Genomic DNA, 26,076 nt, shown 5'->3' on the forward strand with positions numbered 1-26,076 from the left:
CTATTAGGGATAATATTAGAAGGAGATGCAGTGTTAGTGGATAGCTGATTGGCCAAAGATTGAATGGTGTCTGTGAAGAAAGTGTTAAAAGAATTGGCAATTTGGTTGGGGCTAAGGAGATTGGAGCCTGAGGGGGTGGGTGTGATTGAGTGACCTGGGTACAGGAGTTTGTTTATACCTGACCAGAATTTTTGAGGTTTGTTTTGGTTGGTCTGTTGGAGTTGGCAGTAATAGTTTATTTTATCTGACAATATGGCTTTTTTAGTTTCATTTCTTAGTTGTCTAAATATTAGTTGATCTGCCAGGTTTTTGGTTGTACACCAGGTAGCCCATTGTTTGTTTCTTTGGAGGATTTTTTGTTTGGTAATTTTGGTGAGCCAAGGGGCTGGTTTAGACCTAGTTCTTACTATTCGAGTTGGGGCATGGTAGTCTAGAATGGTTAAAAATTTAGAGTTAAAGTATTTAACGGCATTGTCTAATGGAAGGTGTTTCAGGGGTGACCAGTCGCAAGCTACACGTTCTTTTTGAAAGCTGTCAGTTTTTTAATTTTTATTACATCTTATTTTCTTATATATGGTTGGGTTTGACATATCAGTCTTATTCCTGATTAAAAAGATGAGTGAGTGGTCACTTATATCTTCTGGAAGGGTCCCTACTTTATAAGATTAGTTTTGACTGTAACAATCCAGTCTAGGGTGCTGTTGTTGTTATGTTTATTGGTTCTAGTGGGGAGTGTAATGTTTTGTATAAAACCGTGTAGGTTGATGTGTGAAGAGGGTTGTTCAGATGTGCAAGACATCCAGTCTTGTGGTTAGGTGGTGGGTGGGGTGGAGCCACAACATTTGAATGAGTGAAGGGGGGCTCATGTCAGAGGGTCCCCTTGATAGCGCTGTAAGATGCCATTTGTTCAGCATTATGTCTGGTTAGTGTGCCTCAGTTGGAGATGGAAGGTTAAGAGCTAGGCAGAGGGTGTTACAATATAAGTTAGCTTGGCTTAGACAGTGCTCTAAGTGATGTGGTATGGAATTGCAGGGTTATCCTGGTTGGGGATACTGATAGGTCCCTTCAGGTGGGAGGTTTCAGTTGTAACATACTCACTTGATAGTTAAAATTCAGTTCATTGGAAGCATAGTTTTAGTTATGGTTGCTTTGTCATAAATGTGTGTGGTGGTGGTACATGCCTTCCCGGGTTGGCAGGATAGGTGGTTTTGAATAATGTTCTGAATGTGTGTGTTTTCTAATATGATTTATATGTACCCCCTTTTTTTTTCTTTCATGCAGATGGGTGTTTTCTGGACCACTGCGGTTATACTTTGGAATAGGTGGGTATAAGGTGGTACCATCTCTTTACAGGTTAGAGGATTTATTTTGTCCTTTTCTTTGCAGATGGTGTAGTCATGGATACCAGTGGTGGCACCACACAGGAGTTTGTAGATGATGGAGGCAGTCGCGAGCGAGGTGGTTACATATGGTGAGCTCAATTGGGCAACAGCTACTGGCTGAAGTAAGTGTATTTCAAAGTTGATTTTGGTAGAGGATTTATATGGCTAGCCAAAGAAGGAAGGCATTTGAGTTTTGATTTCAAGCTTAAGTGGTGGTACCGTCAGTATGTTAGATCAATGTTGGAAAGTTGTTCCCACTAAAGGGAGCAGCAGCCATTTAGCCATAGGTAAGAGTTTGGGACTCGGTTGTGGGCTGGATGAGGTTACAAGTAATTTATTTTATGTAATGTTCATTAAGGCAAGTGCTGTGGGTGGGGTGGAGCCACAACAATCTTAAAATCATAGGACGTTATTAGACTACTGGCTTTGGAGTGATTACAAGCTAGACAACATCTGGATTAATTTCTGTGGGTAGCCCTTATCATGTGTGGTAGGTAGCCAAGATCGATTTTTATTCCACATGCTGCTTCTATTGTCCTTCTTGGATCACAGTACTCTTAGTATCATAGGAAGTTATTAGGCTACTGGCTTGGGAATGATTACAAGCCAGACAAGTTCGGCTCTTATTTTTGGGGATATGAGTTGTAAAAAAAAAGGGGGGGGGTGGCTGGTTCCATACTTTGGTGCAAAGTTTGGCAAACACTTGATGGGGGTGGCAGGGGTCCTTATCAGTGTCTCCATGTTAAGTAATTATTGGTATGTGTGCACATAGAATTTATTGTTTTCTTTTCTTTGCAGATTGCTGAAGGCCAGAAGGCATCATGTGGTGGCTTGAAAAGGGGATCTGAAAGGTGATGTTTTTGATAGGATGGATTTTCTTGCCACCAGAATGGGGCACAATGTGATGCTGAGTAATCACCTTATTAAGGTATATTAGAGCTCTGTGTTCAGTTTAGGGGAAGATACCCTTTGAGGGGAAAGGCTAAGGGTAGGCAGTGGGGTTTTTCAGCAGTGCAGCTGAATATGTAGTCACAAAGTAATGTCTTGTTTGCTTGAAATTGTTGGGGAGTACCAGAATTGAACTTCACATTGTATTGTTAGCTGGGTTCTTCCTTGCTAGGGGTCGGGTAGTTTTGGGGGTTGGGGTTGAGTATTCCTGCTCCAGTGGCAGGTGAGGCTTTGGTAAGCATTAGGTAATTGCAAAGGGCTGGTAATGTCTGGGTAATTGCCAAGGGCTGGTAATGTCTGGGTAATTATTGTACACCAAATGAAGTTTGGCTTGACCCTTCCCTTTATGGGAAGTGGATTGAACAATTTTGTGTAGAAGGGAGGGGGATCAGCCTGGTCAGGCTGGTTGGCGGAAAAGAGGGATACTCTTTCCCTCTTCTGTTCCCCATCTGATGTCTGGATGTTCATTTCAAAGATCTGGGGAAATGAAATGAGTAGTTGGAGGAAGCTTGCTGAATAGATAAGCAAGCTGAGGTAAGGATGGTGTTTATTTGGTTGATGGTAATTCAATGGATGGTGTATGAAGTGAGTTGGGATGCTGCTTCATAAGTAAAGTAAGTGAGCAGAGGTATGGACCCTGCTTGTTGGGCAGAGTGAGTAGGTACACTGCCCTGATTAACATTACAATGAATAGCGTATGAAGTGAGATGGGACGCTGCTTCATAAGTAAAGTTAGTAGAGGCATGGACACTACTTACTGGGGAAGGGTGAGTAGGTACGCTGCCCTGATTAACATTACAAGGATGTTATGCTGTATTTAGTATCAATTATATCATGAATAGTTGTAATTAATAAAGTTGGTGATCAAAGCTATGTTATGGAAATCTAATAAAGGTTGTCAAATGTCATTTGGTGTGATGTGTGTTATTGAAGGGGACCGGGACAAAAACTGTTAGTAGTTACAGAAAAAGAGATATGCTTGTCATATGGTCATTGTACTCCTGTATTCTAGCATGCACTGTACTGTAGGTTCTAAGTTATAGTCTCTCACTGCTATGCCAGTTTACAAGTAACCTGATACCTGAAATAACTAAATCACTAGGTTGCTTCCATTTGGATACCACTAAAGATGTGGCAGCTACAACTAAATGCATGATCCAGATGACTGCCTCACTCTGCAAAACTGAAGACGTTTCATGGGTGACTGAACCAGACCTCAGAGTACGTCAGATGACACATTCTACACGTCCAGTAGTAGAGCTTGTTTTTATTGTCTGCCACCAATGCAGATCATGTCATTCAGGAATCCTGGACACAGTAATCACTGAACATACTGTGGACTGGTAATCAGTACTCATTGTGGATCAAAAGGGATTTTTTTTCCAAGAGCCACAAGACTGGATTCAAGCTGCTCATGAACTTCATTATGTAATGTACTGTTTGTGTCCCTGTTCCTTATGAGGATCATACAGTGTTAAGAAATCTAAAACCCTTTGTCTAGTCAATTTGACATACTGCATATTTCGGTTTCTATAGACAAAGGCAGCTTAACATCTTTTTAACAGTATCTTTTTCATCACTGATATCGTATAAGTACTAGAGAACAGGTAGCAAGCCATGATTAATAAAGCCTATAAAGGGGAAATTCAAAATAAGACTCCTACACTACATGTATCTCCAAAATCTGATCTCAGTCATATTTCAAATCTGTTGTAGATTCAAAAAATGATAAAAGTTCCCATTAGCCCTTCAGTTACAGAGAAATATCTACTAAATTCATAATCGCTTTGCCTTTAAACCAATCCTGTGACTAGAGTGCTTATTTTATTATTTAATTCATTACATAAATTAGAAGTTTTAGATGTGAACCCAGTGGAGTAATGGCACCAAATGAAGAACTGCTGGCTCTGCTTGCATAATGGCCGTAAGTTTATATTTGAGCACAGGAATGTATGGCAAGCCTTCATGGCAGGGAGAAGGTTATACAAGTAACAAGCTCTGATAGAGAGATATGCTCTATATAATGACAGCTAAAGTCTAGCCCTGAGAGGAGTGTTTTCTTATTGGCAATGAATAATCTGATGCATTACAACTGACTTAGCTTGTTTCCAAAGGCTGGGAAACCACAGGGCTCAATTTTATAAACTTAACCAGCCACTAGTACAATGCTACAATGGGAACATGTCTAAAATATGTAATAAATCCTTAGCATTACATGCATTTGTGAAGCACGAATCTGTTCTATGCATAAGAGATTTGAATGTGTCCACTGTTGGACATCCCTATGGAGTTTGTTTAACTGGGAATGTAAAAAGAGCTCCATAGTCTTGTGGCAGATGTATGTAAACATATATCCATGTACTTTACTGGGCCTTCTTATAAGCAATATGAAATGGTGGCTGACTGGGTCTTGGATGCCTGGGCTAATAACTACAGAGAGAAAAGTTTGGATTTGGCTGTATTTAATTGGAGGATTAAGTGTTAAAGGATTATTCAAGATAATCTGTCATTCTAGGTAGTTGCGTCTCATATCTGATGGTGAGGAATTGACATTTACCTACAATAAGCTTCAATGAGTTTGGATATGATCAGTTGGTGATCCCAGCTTTGGAAATGTTGGTCAACTTGGAGTTGAGGAGACAGTGGCTCAACAGTTAGCAAGAAAATTGTTGAGAAAAGGAGTCAACATACATCCTTGATGAGTTCCCCTAAAGTAGGAAAATGGTAGGGAAATCAGGTAACTCCTAAGAACAGTAACGACAGTGGTATACAGAGAATTAGAAAGAGCTTACATTGATATTACAAAACATCAAGGAAACTGTAGGCTTTCTGGACTTCCCAACTAAGCAAATTGAACATAAAAATCAGTGAAAGTTGCAGCAGCTGATGAGCAGGAGGAATGGTTAAATTTTAGATATGTCATCATTGCTCAGGGATCACAGATTGTCAGCACACATTCAAGCAGATACATACTCAACCTATGCAGAACTTATGGCACCAGGTAGCAGGAACTGCAAGTATTTTGCCGAAATCCATTTCTGGGGTAACTGTAGTTTCTATTTTAACTTTGAAATGGAATTATATTACTGAGCAGCACTGACACTTACGCCAGACTTGGGTTTGGCCATGCTCATGCATTTTTTCATGGAATACCACATCTCTATTCACTTACATTATAATGAATGATATCTGTCAATCAAAAGGAGAGTCACTGTTTTAGCAAATAGTATACTTCCACCAACAGGTTCTCTGAGCCAGGTGCTTTACCCAGTGAAGGTTTTTATGTCTTCTAACATTGCTGTGGCAGTGATGGGAATAGTAATACTTTTATTTGGATGAGGTTCAAGCTACAGAGGGAATCAGATACAAGAGTGGCCAGCATTTTAAAAGCATACAGTGGGTATTTATATCCAAATTGAAATTATGGAATGCATTACAGATAATGTCATGTAGAAAGCAATATTATCATTTCCTGGATTGTGCCACCATTATAGTACTATGTAATCTGCATTGTTTCGGGGTGAGTGCCCAAAACTACCCTGTTTGTCAGCTCAGAGCCTATGCTTATGCAATCACCCATTCTAAGTATAACTGAGTTTTATGTTTGAGGACATCCATTAAACTGCATTGTTGCTCATCTGTGGTATGATTTATGATGTTTAACATTAAGTTTGCTTTTGAAGCATTTCTGAAAATCTAACTGTACTTCTTTCTCCCTCATCACCAGTTCACTGTCAGCTGTTTCAACATTCTAATCTAATCTAATTAGATTCTGTTAAGCAGTCTATACTTCCCAGTTTTAGAGACTCACTAATAAACTTCACTCTCTGATGTGATGTTAATCGGCAGTCATGTGTATTATTATTATAGAATGAGTTCTGATAAGGTAAAACTTAAATTCCTGTCTACCACAGTCTCCTAATATCAACTATTTTTAACCCTTCTGTAGTATTTTCAGGGAACACTGCATTTTAATATTTCAGCTCTAGAGGATGACATATATATCACAGAATCTAAAACGTTAGTTCATCCCAAGAATGATAGGGGCCTGATCCTTTATTAAATTGTGTAACTTTCTAAAGAACAAATGTAGAAAGGGAAAGGAGTCATTATCAGAGCCATAGATGACAAGCAGAAATATATTTATATATTTATTTGAAATTGTTAACTACAGACTGCTTGCTGCTACAAACATATTAGCAGTGTCCATCGGGCAATATAATACCACCCATCTGAACCAATGAGAATGTCAAATGAAACACAAAGGGGGAAAGAAGCATACCCCTTGACCAACTACTAGGACCCTTCTTCCACACAACACCATGCCAAAATGTAGGGAAGTGAAGGCAAGCAATGCAATCTGTAGTGCCAAAGAGGCCTATCCTGCCCTTGACCTGATTTTATATAACTTCCCTTCCTTTCTCTGCCTATCTAGTGACCTCATTCACATCCCTCCCCTCACAGCACCCAACATTAGTCTGCCAAGCAAATTCCGTTTGTCTCTGGGCTGTCCTCACCCCACCAATAAGCAGTTTGACAACTCTCATGACTTTGTGACCAGCTTTATTACAGGATGTCAAACACATCAATATTTTAAGCTTTACTAACAAAAAAAAAAAAAAAAAGTAAAACACATCCAATATTTCCATACCATAAAATAACTGGGCAGCTTAATAGCCTTCTCACTTTCCACTTTAACACTCGAATAATAAGTTCAACAACACAACTTTGCAGAATGTAGGCAGCCTGATTGACTACTTCCTATAAACTAACATATAAACAGCATCCCACTGCTCAATAACCACAGTTTAACTCCAACAGGCAGCATTAACCTTTCACCTGAACAAATGAGCACAAAGTGGGGCCATATTAGTTAGTCAAGGGGAAGGCCCTTTGTTCCACCCCACATCATGCCAAACATTAAAAAAGGGAGGGTGAGCAACATAATCTATGCCCCTCCCCAAGAGGACTTCCCTCCCCTTTACATCTCTTTATAAAACCTCCCTCCCCTTCTCCACCTATCTAGTGACCCCATTCACCTCCCCAACCACCCAACCTTTTTTAACTTAAAGGCACAGCCCAGAGAAAATTAGTATGACAAGCAAACTCCATTTCAACATTGTGCTTGATAGAAATGGATGAGCTCTGCACCAGTAGACCTAAAATTATTTCTTCAAACATTATTAATCTCTCCTTGCTGATTTGGCCCCTTACATAAAAGCAATACCTGTTCTACACTTACTCAGAAACTCATGACTGGCATGACTTTTGGCTAGGAAATTTAATCCTCCAATATTAACAGTGACATTACACCAAAATGACCAAGTAACCACGAAATACAACCAACAGTCACAAAAAACACTCTAGATGAGACAAACAAAATCACAGGAATCCAATTAAAAATATATTTATTTGAACATTTTCATCAATATATAGAAATATATCATTCATCAGAATGGACTAACACAGATATAATCCATTTAAAAAGCCATTTTGTAGGGTTATGTGATCTATAAAAACATAAATAAAAACTCATAAATAGAATAAAAAACTCATAAATTCCAAGGTGAAATATGCACTATAATGTTCCTACTGTTCACAGATCCCCAGCATCCAGAGGAAACCAGGAAGAATGTCTCATTAAAGGTTCACCAAGATAAATTTTACTCATACAAAACAGTAATTTGGTTATTATCAGATAAGAGCAACTTACCTGAGCTGCTATCTTGATCTCAGCAGACACCGCCTCCTAATTATTTTCCTATTGTATATGGTGGTGGGGAGATTAATCCAAAGTATTTTTTCAGGCACATTTCTCCACATGTGATTTAGAGTAGAAAACATTTTGCTGGTACTCAGGAAGGAATGCAGACTCCATCTGCAAGGAACACACATTTCAGCTCACCTTGTTTCAAGCAATAGTCTATCTCAATAATAAGTTCTTTATAAATAATCAATTCCTGAATTCATTCTCCATTTATTCCTTAATTCCATAATCCATTCCAGGGTCAAGGGAGAGCTGAATTTATCCTGGTAATCAGTGGGCACAAGGCAGAGAAATTAATGCTAGATGGGCCTTCTATCCAATGCAGCGTGCTCACACTCACAAACACCCACATGCATTCATACCCACTCATGGCTTGTAAAATTACTAGGAAACTAAGGAATCAACACTTCACCTATAGATATCTTTGGGATGTAGGAGGAACCTAGAACACCTGGAAAAAACACTGAAATGCAAAGCAGATGGGCAAACTCCACATGGAAGGAATCATGAGTATGAAAAGAACTGGAGAGCCAAGCTGTGTAAGACAGTAATGGTATTATCTGCCCCCCGTACCACTCCACTATAAAATATATGAATGTAAAGTAGTTGTAAAACATACATTACCAGGACACTATAAGACATTATCTCACGTATGATGCTTAATAGCTTTTTCAAGCTTCTACTGGCAAAAAGGCATCAAGGTAGGAGATCTTGGATTAGACATTCAGAAAAGCTAGTCATTTGTGAAGCATTTTATGCCTGAATGAGAAGCCAACAAATGCTCATGCAGGTTAAAGGTTATAATACCTTACCCAGCACAGGTCAGTGTAGAAGCCTCATTACCTCATCACAGCTCTCTAGCAAAACACCTTTCTTTATAAAGCAGATGCCACCAGAATCCATCATTGCAAATCACATATCTGGCGACCAGTTCTTTGATCTTCAGAGTCTGGAACACATTCATTAGATTATTTCATACGTTTATAGGCACTTACTAGGCTACTGATCTGTGAAAATCTTAAGAAGCCCAGTCTTACATTTCCATGGTAGGTTCTAGCCCTTATACTTTGCATATTAAGAGTCAGGCCGAAAAACAAATATGTGTAGGGACATACATATATGCTTCCCCTATCCATAAGGGATATGGGAGCTTAACCAGGGTTGAATTTCCTTCTACCCATCCATTCTTCCAAATTACATTAGAATAGAATAAGACAAGTAATTTGCTTTATATGGCAGTTGAAGCCAGTTCCACAGAAACAATATTTCCTGTGATACATACCTATCCCTGCAATATGTTCTGTTTATTTTGCAGACTAGATTAACATCCCTCAAGTGGTGTTTACAATATCATTGGACTTACAAATGTGTAATAGGGCTGTCAAAGCAGGGTCTGTTGAAGCTCTATAAAACAGACAGAGGTTGCCTATCGCAAGTAAGTATGATGCTGAGAAAGGGGAAAGTGCTTTGAGATGGCCTGCATTGTTTTTTTATGATTTATACCCTTGATTTTGTTTAGTGAGAAATCATTCTGGTCATTCCAGCTTTGACAAGTGCTTGGACACATACACACCGAAGGGACATTATACTCAATGAGTGGCCTAAGGAGCGCCAATTATAGTAGAATGATTTTGACCTTTGGCCTGGATGCAATAACTTTAGATGTAAGCTGTGTGATGATAATGTACTTCCATACAACAGTGGGCACATGGAGATCAAAGGACAGTTCGTTGCCAACATAGATGCTCCGATCCATAATTACGTGATACATTTTCAGGGGTGTGTTGTCAATGTGATAGTTACAAGTGGAGTCATGCTTGCTGAAGTATACAGTTACACACTTCTTGGCATTTAGTTTTAATTCAAGATTTTTACACCAGCTATTTATTTGGAAGGAAGGACTGTGGCTGACCAAGTTCGCAGATGACTGCAAAGTGGGCACCATAATCGACTCTCCAGCTGACCCAAGCATCCTCCAAAAGGGCCTCATAGAAACAGACAACTGGTGCCAGAGCCATGGCCTCAAGCTAAACGCCAAAAAGTGTATAGTCATCCCCTTTGGCAAAAACAAAGTGCCCACAAATTACCACATAGGTAGTAATTCATTAAGTACAGAAAAGTAATTAGGGACCTGGGGACCCAAGTTGATAACAATTTCTCATTTGACAACCACGTGGCCAAAGTGGTTAGAAAAACATTTTATATAGCCCACCTAATCATGAAGGGATTCACATCTAGATCAGGGGAGGTCATCGTGCCTCTTTACTTATCCCTCATCAAGCCCATAATTGAGTGCAATGCCCCTTTTGGGATGTACCTTACCAGACACCTGCAGCAACTGGAAAGACCCCAAAAGTACCTCACCAAGAGGATCAAAGGGCTCAAACAGATGCCATATGCTGCCCGGTTAAAATAACTCCAGCTCTACTCAGTGGCATACCGCCTGTTCAGAGGCGATCTGTGCCTGACGTATAAAGCCATGTCCAACCCAGAATTAATGGACATGCTGCACCTCAGAAAATCCAAATCTCATCAAGCTACACGCTCGAGAGACTTGAACCTCAGCACTGAAATAAATAGGACATGCTGAAGGGACAGATTCATAACCCAGAGGCTCCCTTCACTCTGGAATAAAATCCCAGTCCAGGTTAGGCAGAGTCCCTCATTGACTCTCTTCAAGAGGAATCTTGATGAGTGGATGGGAGATCATAGGTTTACCCTGGGTATCACTTCTGTGTCACTGTTAGACAGAGGCACAGTATACTAACCTCAAAAAAGGGCATAGCAAAATTAATTTAAAATGGGTGGCGAAAGCCAAACACATTCTGGCTAGGCTTATAAATGCCCTAGGGCAGATAGCCTAGTATGAACCTATGAACCTATGAGTGTGGGTTAATACAGAAATACTGGCGACATTCATATAAAAGAAGGAATGATAGTGGGGTAACAAGATGTTTATATAACGCCTTAGCTAAACCTGTGTCAAACAAGTATAGCTTATTGAGTAAAAATGGGAGCGAGTGCGGAAAAAATAACTGAGCCAGAAAGAGGTACACCAGCTGGTTATATGTTTTATCGTGTGTCCCGGGACAGTTGCATGTTTTTAAATCAGTTGATCGCCCTTACTAAAAATGATGGTGACCTTGCTTTTCCCGAAGCTGGTAGTTTTAATAAAGATATTTTGACTAACTTGAGAAAGAAATTTTTAAAAAAAGGAAAAATACCAAGGTTGTGCTGGGCAGCTTTTAATGATTGGATGTGTGAGGCTAAAGAAAGGGAATAGGACTCAGTAGTCAGTAGTCTTAAGGACAATCAACAAAAACTAAAAGAGCAGATAAAGGAACTGCAGCATACTTCGAGTAATCTAGATGTAGCAGACGGTAAACGCTTAAGGGAACCACCCTTTAAGGGATTATATCCTGTACAAGAATTAAGTAAATTACAAATAACCTAATCATCTGAGGATGATAACCCCTGGTTCCCCCCACCCCCTATGGCTCCTCGACCACAATATCAGCCTTCACAGGTTCAAGATGGAGCAGTGAGCTCCACAACAAAGGGCAAAGGCCAGCGGGGAGAAGAGCAGACTGCACCCGACTTTGGAAGCAGAAATCAGGCAATGGAGGTCAGCCTAGCAGACCGGTTATAGAACAAGCTGACCAAACAGATACAGGTAAACCATCACCTAGACTAACCCATTCAAAAACAAAAAAACAGCAGAAAAGAAAAGCACAAATGCTTTTTGACCCTAGGTCTAGCCGGCCGAAAATATGTCACAATAAAATGCCGTATATTTACACAAGGGTAAATATTCCTACTGTTCATGGGGGATTGATGGTAAATATAGTCCCTTTAGGGGCTAATGAAACCTGGATAAATCTGATCTATGATACATCAGATGTTATTTCAAAGGACAAGATAGCATTACAGTTGTCCCTCCGCCAAAACCGAACTGTGTGTTTTCAAAAACTTGGTAAAACTAGAGTCGGGTGGAGCCATTGTAACAAAACAGTGGTATATAACTGCACTGCAGACAATTCGAGTTGTCTAACAGATTTATCACCTATAAAAAGACTTGTTAAAAACTCTATAGCTAACTTTTCCCAGAAAATAAAAACTGTCTATTGGAAAATATTCCAAGGACTGCAGGATGCCTGGGATCACTTCAAGTCTATTAACATCACCATTAAAGTAGAAAACAGTTATTTTGTGCATGGAAGAAAAGCATATAAATGGTTACCAGGAAACTGGTCTAGCAGCTGCTTCCTGGGCTACCTAGTTCCAGCTATTCGACATGTATCCGCATTACCTAAAGGGAAAATTCGAAACGTTTGAGAGGTCAAGAAGCCTGCCAATCTGGTAGGTCAAGTTGATGCTTCTTGGATCTATCACCATGATTTAGCTCATGCTGGCACCAAAGGACTGTCCCATATGGACTTGGGTGATGATGTCATATAACCAAACGAAATTGCCTAAACACCACAAAGGAAGCTCGCAACTCAGCTGGATACCAGAATTTATTGAAATGCAACAAGGAAATAACGCTTGTAATCCAAGTACGTTTTCGATGAAAATCTTCGTCAGAATCAGTACAAAAACACACAGTTAATGCTTGTTCTAGTTATATACCCTGTCTAATTGACATAATTAGTTAAGTACCAATCAGTAAAGTCAATTACTAACTAACAAGCTTATTTTAAAAAACACATACAAACAGTTCTAAAAATCAAAAAATAATTAACTTTCAATTTATTGTTAATAAAATTTGTATGATAGGACATATTTGCATATATAAATATCATTATATTGTATGCAAGGTTAAAAACAGTCTAAATAGTTAACCACAGCTCTAAAACAATAAAATATATGTGCACAAAGTATATACATTGTATGCTGCCATCTAATGGTTGTGATGGGTAAATAAAGTTAATACTCATAACTTAGCTGATCTGAGTTTCAATACTGGCTTAATGGACAAAAAGTCATTTAATCCTGGGGATTTATTACATTCCAAAACTATTTGCCAGTATAATTCCTTGTATTCTAATTTATCCTCCCATAAACCACCCCTTACGTCCTTGGGCACAGAATCCAAAACAAAAAAGGAAAATATTGCTTGAGGGCAAATAGTCTGATGCCTGTACAATGCATTGTTCATATTCTGCTTTTTGATTTCGTACAAGTGTTCGTAAATACGACATCTAAGTTTCCTTTCTGTTTTGCCCACATAAAAGGAAGTGCAGAAATTGCAAGTAGCCAAATACACTATTCCAAAGCTATTACAGTTGAAAGTACCTCTACTTGAAAGTGTTTTGTTCCAAGCGTTATTTCCTTGTTGCATTTCAATAAATTCTGGTATCCAGCTGAGTTGCGAGCTGCCTTTGTGGTGTTTAGGCAATTTTGTTTGGTTATTGGTCTTAATTCATTGCCTTCATCTCTCTTTTTTGATGATGTCATATCATGGGCTGGTATAATTCCATCATACGGAGCAGTAAAATCAATTTGAGAACTGAGAAAGCTATCTAAATTGCTTGAAATATTAAGCAATGCTACATTTTCTGCCTTAGAACTAGTGACTGATAGTTCAACATGGGCATGGTTAACCAACCTGTTCTCAGGCTGGGGAGGTGGACTGTTGAAGTTGATTTTATTAATTGCAGTATTAGCAATTGTTGCTTTTCTTGTCTTATTCCTAATCAAAGCACTGATCTTGAAATTAATGTCTTCAAAAAACTGTGAAGAAAGTGCCTAAGTTTTATATGCCTGCAGCTATGAATGTAGACGATAAAATGACAATGTTTTCCAATGATGAAAAGACCAGTAGCATGGTTATGTTAGATTTGGGGCAAATGTATGATAGGTTAAATGGTGATGTTTACACAGCATCAAATGGGAGATTGTAGAATATGAACAGCCAAAGCATGTGTTTGGGGGAATTGAGTATGTGACAGTTTGTATGTATTAAAATGTACTGTGTACTGTGAACTTTGAATGAACTCTGAGCAACGAGAAAGTACTGAAAAATAAGAGTCTGTCTGAAAGCAGGAAATATGCCTTATATGGAAGTGTGTCCGATTTTCTTTCTCTGCCTAGAAATATGATGATGTGTACTGCCTCATGTTTATGGGTAAACCTTTAATTGGTTAATTGCCTTGTATAATGATCTAATTGGTTCATTTTTTATATTTTTGTACTGTCAGCAATATCACCAGTATATAAGCTTGTTTATTCATTTGTTCTGGGAGTCTCCCTGGTGCTTTCCATGAGGCTCTCACACGTGTGTACTGTAGTTAATAAATACCACTAAAAGAACTGTATTTGTTTTCATTTTCAAGGTAATGTGTAACGTAACAATATGTATATACATATATATATATATATATATATATATATATATATATATATATATATATACACATATAGTATAGCTATTGAACTATCTATATACATATATATATATACATATTTACATCACATTAGTGGAATCCCTGGAAATAAAACTTCTAAAAGTTCTTAATATTCTTTGAGTCAAAATCCTTTGCAGTCTTAATATGCTTGTAACATGAACAATGGCCACACTTTTACCAACCTGTTAGAGATGTATTAAGTTCAATGGTATGGTATCCAGAAAAGGGCTCCAGATGTACCCTTACCATTTTAACCTTACTATTGGCTGCTTTGTGGTACACAAGGTACACAGTAGATATTTTGTCACCTGTTTTAGAAGCAGAGATAAACCACATTTTCAACATTTGTAGCCCTAAAAATACCTTGCTTGGCATCTTGCCAATAAGTTATTGTGTGAAAATTTACCTGAGGGTTGAGAAAGAGTAATGGTATAAAGGTATAATTCCATTACTACGGCCACTGTGACCTTAGGTTTGTGTTGCAGGTGAAGCACCTGATGGAGCTGGTAAGGAGGACATACATATCTGACTATCCTGGGGAGACATAGTGGGTGTATCTATCCCTCGTTAAGCTCTGCTTAAGGCCTAGATGCAAAGAAATCCCCAGCCTAGGTATACAAGATAGTCCAAAAGGTGTAAATGCCCTAAGATCTAGGGCAGGCCTGTCCACCAAGGTCATGCCATGCTGCCTGCACAACATAATATGTAACTACATCAGTATACTGGGGAATAACAAGGAAATATGGGAATGGTCAACAAACTGTTATCAAATGAGGTACATTAGTGCCATGTCTCATATCTCCAAATGAGATTCCTCACTTCATGGGAGCTACTAATAAGAAAAGGTCAACACATTGAGAAGTCGGAAACAAAGCAAATGTAATGCTTATGTCAGACACAACTTGAAATGGAGCACTTGAGTAATCCAGAGCAGTGTAGTCACCATCAGTTAAGTAGAGGTTCTGTTACTTCATAATTGGCCCTTATAAGAATGCAGCCTGGTAAGTAATCGTGTCCCATAGTAGTATTATTTTTGACCTTTTACAAGAATACTAAGACTTTCTCTAAGATGATTTCAGGGGAAACTACATTTTCAGGGATAATGGGGTCAACAATCTAGGTAGATTGAGTACAATTAGCACTAAATATTGAGTATATCCTTTGGATCAAAATGTTTGAAATTACTATGAGCTCAGTGTATTGTTAGACATTTTCCCCTAATTTCCTGACATAGCTGAAGAAGGTTTTGTAGCTTTATTTGGAATCTGTACCATTGTTAAGTTCATACTCTGCTTTACATTTTCTCATACGTACTCTAAATTTTTGCTGACATGTTTCATTGTGGTCTTGGAGTAGGGAGTTTGGGACGTCTTGCAACTTTTCATTTTCTCCTTTCTAATTATGCAGTTTATTAATGGAGGAGTTCAATCAGAGAGGTTTGTTTCTTCATTTATCATTATATTTAGAGTGCATGGTATGGACTGATTTAGTGCTGTTTAAAATTGGAGATATATGCGGCAGCCCACTCATTTGGATCTATTTGTAAGAGATGGTTGGGAATTTTGCACAAGTCTTCTGCAAGATGAAGTAGTCCTGTCCTTGTGTGTCATAGGAAGTTACTAGGCTAATGGCCCTAGGGCCTTTATAAGCCTAGCCATGTAAAAAATCCCTGAGTACCCTAGTTGACCATAGTTAGATGATCACTGTTTGCATACTGATACTATGATCAGCACCAAGTGCCCCTGTCCATGAGGCCATAGGTGCCACTCTAGGAGAGAATTTGCAGTTCCCCATCCAATTGGGTCATTGAGGAACTTTGCTTCAGGTGAAGTGGGAGCTTAATCCAGTGGAGCAGCAATCTCTGGGAGACATATCTGTCTCTTGCACAAGTTCTATTAATGTCACAGGCTAGGTTGGGATCACTGGAGTGATTGACTCTTGTCCCTTTTGATTTGTGGATGTGCAACATTTCCATTAGGGCACAGTCAGAGACTGCTTTGTAGGCTAGGCACAGATCACCTCTCAGCAGCCTATATGATAGAGTACAGTGATGTGGCTTTCAGTATTTCCATGTAGGTCATGTATTGGAGGCCCTTAATTCTCTTGGTTAGAAACTTTTGTGGTCTCACCAGCTGCTGCAGGTGTTTGGTGAGGTACCTATAGAAGGGAGCATTGTGCTCAGTCAGTGGTCTGATAGAAGCCAAGTACAGTGGAGCTATGATTTCCCTGGTCTTGGATGCCACAAGAGACCTAGGGTCCCTTAAACCAGATGACCTTCCAGAATAATTATTTATGAGATGGGCAGTGTAGATAGCTTTCTTTACTACTGTGGACACATGGTGATCGATGTTTAGCCTGCTATCAACTTGAATTCCTAAGTCTCTTACCACTGTGTTTCAGCTTAGAGGGGTGCTATATATATCATAATTAGCAGAGGCTGCTTCTTTGCCAAAGGAGACAATAAGGCATTTTCTTTTTTGTGTTTAGTTGGTTGGTTTGGTAGTGGAGTGGTAGCACTAGACCTAACAGAGAAGATGACTAATTTTTAGCAAGATTTATGCAGGTATGAGGAGATGCAGGTAGAGTAAATGCAGTATCTAGGTTGGTAAAAACCAAGTCAGGGATATTAGAGCCTCTAGTGGTTGGTTTTACAAACTGGATCCAGTTAATTGGTATTAACAAACTTTGGGAAATGCTTTCTGTTGATGTGTAACTGTGCAAGTCAGTGCTTGGATAACTGAAGTTTCCAGTCAAGAAGGTATTTGGCTTGGTATTTAACCCTTCAATACTATTAAGTTAATTTCCTTGATCTTTGGGAAGGGGCCAGTGATGGGGGATCTGCAGCTAGCAGCAAAGTGATAGCTGAATTTGTTAAAGATAATTTTGAACTCCAGGTGATTCAAGTTAGGGCTACAGATAATGTGATATGTGTGATGGTGTTTCTATCAACTACAGATACCCCCCACTCCTCCTGTTACACAATGGCCAGAAGGTGTGATAGCTGCTAAACTCTGGTATAGAGGGAGTGCTTGCACTAAAACCATGTATCAGTAATTACACAGAAAGGGATATGTTCAAGTTGCATGAGGGACTCAAGCTCTGGCATCTTTCTATTGATACTCCTAGCACTGAGTAGAGCCATAATGATGTCCAAATTTGAGGTTAGATTTGTATGTAGGAATGTCCAACAGGGAGATTCTGCCTGAAAAAGTCACAATGGTAGCAGCAAAAGATTTGGTCTGTGTGCAGAACTCCTGGTATGAGAGGTGTTATTCATCCCTTGTGAAATAGGACATCTTATCTACCACCTCATCCTCTTAGAATGACAGCAGCTAATTAGCCAATTGTTAAAGCTAAGTATCTTGTCTTGATAACCAGGCAACATTATTCTGGAAGGACAGATGATACTCAATACCAGTATCTGCCCTGCCTCTGTTATATGCACAAGTTCCACCATGTTTCTATATTTATCCCCTGGGAAGAGTGCCTCAGGACATTCCCTCCGACATATACCTGCAGCAAGATACAGTCATACTCATCTGGTTTAAGGGACCCTAGGTCTCTTGTGACATCACTGACCCTGGCACCAGACATGCACCTTACAGTCACCCTCTTCTTGTCTAGTCTGGTGAGAGTGGAGTCTATATGTCTAACTACAGAGTCACCTATAACTAAAACATTTCCCAATGTGGAAGCAGATTTAATGATTGTTACCTCCATAGGCCTGCTTTCCTGGGGGATCTTGGGTGATCTGTGTAGATCTGTAGTAATTTATTTTATTTTATTTTATTTATCCTCTGTTGATCAGGTTTGTTTCACTAAGGTAGGAGCCCCTTTTCAGGCGAGACCCAAAGTGGTGTTTATATTATTAGTATATGTGAGGAGAAGGAACAGCATGCATTGCCTTGTGCACTGGAGGATAGAATGTTTACAGTGTTTTCTAGGACATTTTGGTAGTTTGTTTTTACAGCCTCAGCATACATAATGTACTTAATGGTCTGTTGAGATGTGGTGTTGAGGAGGTATGATGCTTCTTTCCAATAGTGAACTGATGTGAGAAGTTTTTCTTGATATTCTTCAAGAGAGAGAATGATGGAAAAAAAACCCTCTAATTTCATCTACATAATTACACTTAAAAATAATAAAATCGAATCATTCTAATATTAACATGCCTTTCAGTTAAGCTGTGGATGGTGGGAAGAACAAAGTATCCAAAATGCGATTGCATTCCTGGAAGACTTGACTTAACAACGAGAAAGGGGAAGTCATATTTGATAATCAGCATGTAGAGCTCAGGTGTACAGTGTGTACACCTTGAATATAAACAGAAGACCAATTCAGAATAGCTAATGAACATATGCAGTGCTGCATGAGTAGTTAGTTATATAAAACTGCAGCTAACCTCATGGTAGCCCCTACTCGGTGTAGCCATACTGCATCCATTGCTGCATACAGCCCCATTTTTCTCTGAAGTGACCAGCCACCACTGCTTGTTCTGGTTAATTTGTTGAAGACTGACAGAATGGAGGAGTTCAAGCAATCAACCAGCCTTGTGCACACTATGTTTCATGTGCTGGTTTTCAGTTACCATGATGCATGGATTTGAACTGTAGGGTTACTACCTGTCCCACTTTGTGAGGGACAGTCCCTCTTTGGGCAGTTGTGTCCTGCCAAAAAATTGTAAAAATGGCAAATGTCCTGAGATTTTAGGACAAAATTATTTAATTTATTTTATGTAATAGTTGCATAAAACAGTTATTATGTATCTGTAACATCTAAATGTTATAAGAAACAGAATAAGAAACTAAAATGCTATAAGAATAAGCTTTTAATTAGGCAAAAAAGTGAAGTTCTGTCCTTTGTACTGGCTGTGAGTATGTTTCAGCCTGCAAAATCTGATGTTTATACCAAAAATGTCCCACTTTGGGCATTTGAAAAGGTGGCAACCCTATTGAACTGGCTCCTGCATGCCAGTATATGAAAGATTGTGCATGTATTGTGCACAGGACTTCAGAATGGCATTGTGTACTATCCTCTCCAGTGTAGTGAGACAGCTTGCAGGTGATGTATCTGCCTAAAGGAAGGAAACTGGTGGACATAGTATAATGTATATCTATACAACCATATCTTCTGAGGTGTGGCACACTTGATGAGCTAAAGCAGCATGCTGGGAGTTAGTCAACATTGTGCACATGCATAACTGCAACTGACTGATGAAACTGCTATGCTGTTTAGAAATTCCTGCATATGCAGCCTTACTTACATGTGTGCAACACAAGGGATCAGAACCGGGTGTGTCTCATACTGGTGAATTCTGATGATGTCAGCAGAGATAAAGTGCAGTCTGTTGTGGGGGGGGGCACTGTAAATTTTACTTTATGATGTTGGTCAGCTGTAGTATGTTAAGCAGAAGACCAAACTATGAAGGACAGCAACTGCTTATGAGATGCCTTAAATGCCTTCTTTCTGCAGTTACCCCCATAACTCGACCTTTCTTCAGTTCATAACACTCTTTTATCTCTAAGTATATAGCTAAAAGAAGATGAACATCATATCCTACTCTCTCTATAGGCACCCTAACTAAACAAGTTACGAATTCTAGTAAAACATCCAAACTGCTTGTGCTATTTTGTCAAAATTCTATCAAACACCCAAAACTAAACAGAGCATATCAGATAAAGAGGTTAGACAGAAAATAATAAATCCTCTTTGTAGTGGATCTGAGAAATAAGAACAGACCCCTTACATTTCAAAAAGGCAGGATGTGAGAGAAAAATACAAATGGGGCAAAGGAAGAGAAAAAAAATGTTGGAAGTAAGGAGAATGAGATAGTGGAAAGGGTAAAATCTAGATGAAGTTATGAGCTTGATGCCTTTGCTGATTACTTTATAGGGGTAAACATATCAGGAGGAAAGTTTGCTATCTGAGCAGGGTGGAAAAAAGCCTGAACTGATTGTGCTAAAAAAGTGAGAGAACAAGTATGTTTCTGCAGTAGGAATCTAGACTCCATGTTCAGCATGTGAAATGGCTTTAAGTACTGGAATAATTCATAAAGAGAGACCCAGCTAGAGAATCTGGAGAGAATAACACACAAATGGGGGCAATGATGCCAGGAGATGCACGAGTGTGATTAATGCATTTAAATATGTTTTGCAGTTCTGTTGCTACATGCACTAGACTGAAACATGACTGCATACCAGAAAATTAGGTGGTCATTTACTGTAGGGATGGAGTTGGGGACATTTCACTTTTGAACAAATTATTGTCTTTTTAGTCTAACGATTGAATAATATTGTCTTATGAAAAAAAAAAAAAAAAAACCATGGCTCATGCATTCTCGGTATGTATGTACATGTACAGTATCAAAACATGCATGTGCACACAGAAACGCACACGAATGCATATCTCTACATATGTATGTTTGCATGGCATACTAGCACTGTGTTTTTCTAACTGAAAAGCGCTTCTACTATATAGCAGGCCAGCTACTGAAACTATGATGTACAACAGTATAGACAGCCCCTTAGGGAAATGAATACATCGCGTGCAGAACTAAAACACTAGAGTCATTTTCTTGACAATAACGGAGAGCAATTGAAACACTATCTTTTTGCTTCAGTTGGTTGTAAGCTTTGCTTCAAAGTCTCACCACAATTACCACTCTCCTCTTACAGGGATTATGATAAGAGAGTATCTCGACACTGTGTGCACCTGATAATCAAATAATTGCATAATTAAGCTTCTAAGCTCCATAGCACAAAGCATATTGAAGGGCTGTAGATAATGTTGTACAATCAGATTTGAATAATGTGATCAGATAATGCAAAGTCACAGCGTTGTTTTATCCTCAGATAGAGAAAGACTATTTTCAATAGCATCTCTGTTGAAAAATACATTAAAATGTATCAGCAGGGCATGCGTTATAAGATAATGTCTAGTACTCTGAGAACTGCAATTAATCTGTGCATGACTGCTGTTTGTAGAGGAGCAAAGGGTACATGCTGGAAAAGATCAGCTGAGAATGAGACTTGCATAATTTTAAACCAGAGATATTTTTTACACTCTGAGCAATAAGACCAGTTGAAGAGCTTTATAAAACATTACTACGGTTGTTCTTTAAGACTTTAATTTTTGCTTTGTATGTTTTTTACAAATTATTTCAGTAGTGATGTTTATCCTTGTCTATTAATTTTATTTTATTTAAAGAGGTGATACCATCTATGCAGAAATGATGCAAACACAGAAACACCATAATTAGTTTGCAGCTTACAGCTGGTTAGTCCATAAAATATATGCTGTTTGCAGCCTAATGACTAAACATTTTTGTTCTTAATCCATTGGTTCATAGGTTTCATAGGTTGGTACTAGGCTATCAGGCCTAGGGCCTATACTAGCCTAGCCATAACAATTCCCTGGATATTTCTTCCCACACTATTTACGTCCCTGGACCCCTGTCTAGCAGGGCGACTGATGTGATTCCCAGGGTGAATTTCCTTTCTCCCATCCAATCATCAAGGTTCCTTTTGAAGAGGGCCAAAGAGGTGCTCTGCTTGACATGTATGGGCAGTCTATTCCAGAGTCTGGGGAGTCTCTGAGTTAGGAACCTATCCCTGCAGCATCTTTTGTTTATTGTGATGACAAGGTTTAGATCCCTGGAGCATGTGGCTCTGAGGGATTGGGATTTCTTTAAGTGTAGAATGTCCAACAGCTCTGGGTTTGACATGGCCTTGTATGTTAAGCAGAGATCGCCTCTGAGTAGATGATATGTGACAGTATAGCTGGAGTTTTTTAAGATGTTCAGCATAGAGCATCTGTTTTAGGCCTGTGATTCTATTAGTGAGGTATTTCTGCGGCCTTTCCTGTTGTTGCAGATGTCTTGAGAGGTACATACCAAACGGGGCATTGTATTCTATAATGGGTCTAATGAGGGATGAGTACAGTGGGACAATGACCTCCTTTTTTCTGGATGAAAAACTCTAAGTGGTGAGGTGTGCCACATAGAAGGATTTCCTGACTGTTGTGGAGATGTGGTTATCAAAGGTGAGACCACTGTCCACCTGTGTCCCTAAGTCTCTTATCACACTTTCAGTGTTTAGTGTACTGCCGCCTATGTGGTTATTCATGGGTACATGTTTTTTCCCAAAGGGGATAACTATACATTTTTTGGCATTGAGCTTGAGCACATGGCTCTGGCACCAAGCATCTGTTTCTGTAAGGCCCTTTTGTAGAGTATCGACATCATTTGGGGGTTCAATAATGGCTCTCAATTTGCAGTCATCTGCGAACTTAGTTAGCCAGAGTCCCATAGTGTTGGCCTGTACTTCAGAGAAGTAGATGTCAAACAAGAGCAGTCCCAGGACTGAACCCTGAGGTACTCCACTTGTCACATGTCTGGAGCTGGATTTGGAGTCGGCTACTTTTACAGTGTGGGTTCTGTCAGTAAGCCATTTGGCAACGCATCGAGTGATGTAGGGATTAATGCCCAGCTTAGTAAGTCTAGCTATGATTCCAGAATGGGGGATGGTGTCAAAGGCTTTGGCAAGGTTCAGATAGGCTGTGTGGACTGCCTTACCCTCGTCCACGGCTCTGGAGACTGATTCGAAGAAGTCAATCAGGTTCAGGAGACAAGACTAGCCCTTCATGAACCCAAACTGGGTGGGGTCCAGTGTTTGAAGGTTGCCAATGTCTTTGTTTGCCAATGTTCTGTTTCTAAAACTGAGCAATATTTTCTTCCTGTACTGGACTACAGGATTCCACCTATTTTCAGTTTTAAGCCTTCTCACATTTTCTGTTCATATTAAAAACATTAAGCACTTTAGTGGTAACTTACAGTATCTGGATGATACACCTTCAGAAGTCAAACAGCCCTTCTACCACCAGAACAAAGGATGTAAACCAGCTTCAGCACTTCAATAAAATACATATCAGTCAGTCTCCCTCACCTCAAGAATAGATTCCCCAAAAGCATCTGTGATAAACTATCTTCCCTCAAATGGGGCCTGGATCACTGGACTGGTATTCATAAATTCATCTCAGGCTTGACTGGCCTAACCCTCCTTAAGAGGGGAGATATATTCTACGGTGAGAACTGGAAAAGTGTAATGGTTGCAAGACTCGGTAGCCTTGAACTTCCTGTGATTCCTGTGATATTGTAACATAAAAAGAGGTCTGAGAGAAGCTCAGTGAGACAGATAATTTTCCCATTTTGCAAAGAGACTGGGTAGCCAGAGCACTGCCCCTGGGAGAGACAGAATAAGCTAGAGCAAAGTAAGACATAGGGGAAGAAGTTGGAAATTGTTCCTGCCCAAAGAATCTAGAGAGGGCTACCAAGATAGACTGTTTTCCACCCATACAAGATTGAGTTAAATGATACTTACTCTGTACTTAGTTAAACATCAAGACTTTATTTTTTTCTTGGAACAGCCTGCCTCATTTTCATGTATGTATTATAAATAGTATTATATTTAAAATGGCCTCAGTTGCACTAATTGTCCAGATTAATGAAATGAACTAGGCATTTTGTCACATATTATTAATACCAAAGTCCTGAGACTTGTAGCTTCCAATGCTAGATAGACAGAGTCTTGTTGTATGCTGGGAAGGCTTTTTGACTTCACCTGTTTGTGTGGCTCTGTGTACCAAGGTGGCCCCAAGATACCAATTGCTACAGAACATGTAGCTGAAGCCTAGGGGGTGGCTCAGTAACTTCACTGATGGTTACCCAAGATAGTGTCACTTTTAAAACAACTTAGTGGGGAGGAGGGCCTCAAGGCATATTTTACCACCCTTGACATATATGTCCACCAGGAGGGATGGGGCTGAGCAAAGTGGGACAGGAACTTACCCCCACACACACACACACACACTGTTAATCTGAGAAGCACTGACAACCTTCAAAGACAGGGAAGGCATTGATTACCACGATTATGATAACATCAGAAAGGCTTTCTATCCCAGAGCTGCTGTTTAGAGTTACAATTAAATCAAAAGTTTAATAACCAGACATTTTCTCATAGCAAAATGGTAAGGTCACAGTTATGTAATATAAAGCATATTGCAATTGCAAATAAGCAATTGATGTTTAGATGTGGAGGGTCAACATTATAAGAAAGAGGGTAGAAATGATAGCAGTTGCAAACTCAGAAGGCTACAGTTTTAAGATATTTGATGTTTTAAACTGACCCTTAAAATCCTGAAAGTGTTGTTGTGCTTGTAAAAAGACTGGTATACCACAAAACCATTTATAAATCTGACCATATTAGACTTAATAAAACCTAAGTCAAAAGTAACTGCTGTGGGTGTAATCTATTTAAATATGGAGGAAAATAATTACATATGTATAGATTGTAGTAGTATTAGTAAATCTGTTAAACCTATGAAAATTATAACCTCTGAAAGAATGCTACTGGTGATGTTATGCCCATAGAATGTAATAAATTACATTCTAGAATGCTTGAGACTGGATTCAGTTGCCAGTTAAAAAAACAGCAGAAGGTACGGAGTCGTGCAATAAAAATAGATCGGCTTGGTTGGAAATGCTACAAAGAAGTAAGTAGCAGTGCTATTGGAGCCTGAAATGTTGCAAAACATGGATCTAAAAAGAAAAGCAGAAATGAAGAGAATGGAACACTCAAAAAAGTTTGTATTTAAAGGTAATGAAGTCAGGAGGTAAGGAAAATATGCCAGCTGAGGAGAATTCTAAACTTTCTGTTAAGCTGAAACAGGAAAATCACAGAAATGGTCAAGGCTAAGTAGCAGGTTGATGAAGAAAGGGAGCAATAATGGGAACAATGTAAACACAAGAAATATTTCATCAGGAGAGTTAAAAAGGGAGAGGTCTGGTTAGAGTTCTAAACCCTTTTCTGTCATTGCAATACAGAAATCTTTAATAATAAAAGGATCTAGAAATACAATTATCTATAAATAATGTAAAAAAGTAAAATTAGACATAAATCCTTGGCAGATGGCGAGCAACAGTGAGGAAAAAAAAGAAATTGGCAGGGTAGTTGCAGACATGAAAAAGAGAAGGCAGGGATGGACAAATATAACATTGAACAGATTCCCAATTATATTCTTGTTGTGTCAAAATACATGAGCTTTAAGCAAAAGGAAGCAGGCTGAATTCAGCTAGCTCACAAAGAAAGGAAGCAAAAAATAAATAAGGCAGAGATACCAAGCAATGTTAAATAAGACAGAGATCGTAACTGAAACTAAAGAATGCACCATTTAACACTACACCAGCTTAGAAGATTGTCTTAAAGTGGAAATGCAATAGCATAGGAATCACATGGAAAGAGTTCAAATGATGGTGGTGTGGACTTTAGCTTTCACTTAATGTTTAAAGTAAAGGTAAACATAGGATAACTACCAAAAGTATATAAAACAATCTAATTTAACATAATGAAAGAATTAGGAAAACAGCAATCATATACTATCCAACCCTTCATATACAATATCAAACAAATATGTTTTAAGGGATCTGCTGAAGCTAGCCATACAGTGACTCTCCTAAAGCCACTGAAGTAGTAAATTCCACAGGTGGGGTGCTTAATTAGCAAATTAATGAAGACCA

This window comes from Protopterus annectens, chromosome 17.part0, assembly GCF_019279795.1.
Source record: "Protopterus annectens isolate FY-2018-M chromosome 17.part0, PAN1.0, whole genome shotgun sequence".
Taxonomy (NCBI): Eukaryota; Metazoa; Chordata; order Ceratodontiformes; family Protopteridae; genus Protopterus; species Protopterus annectens.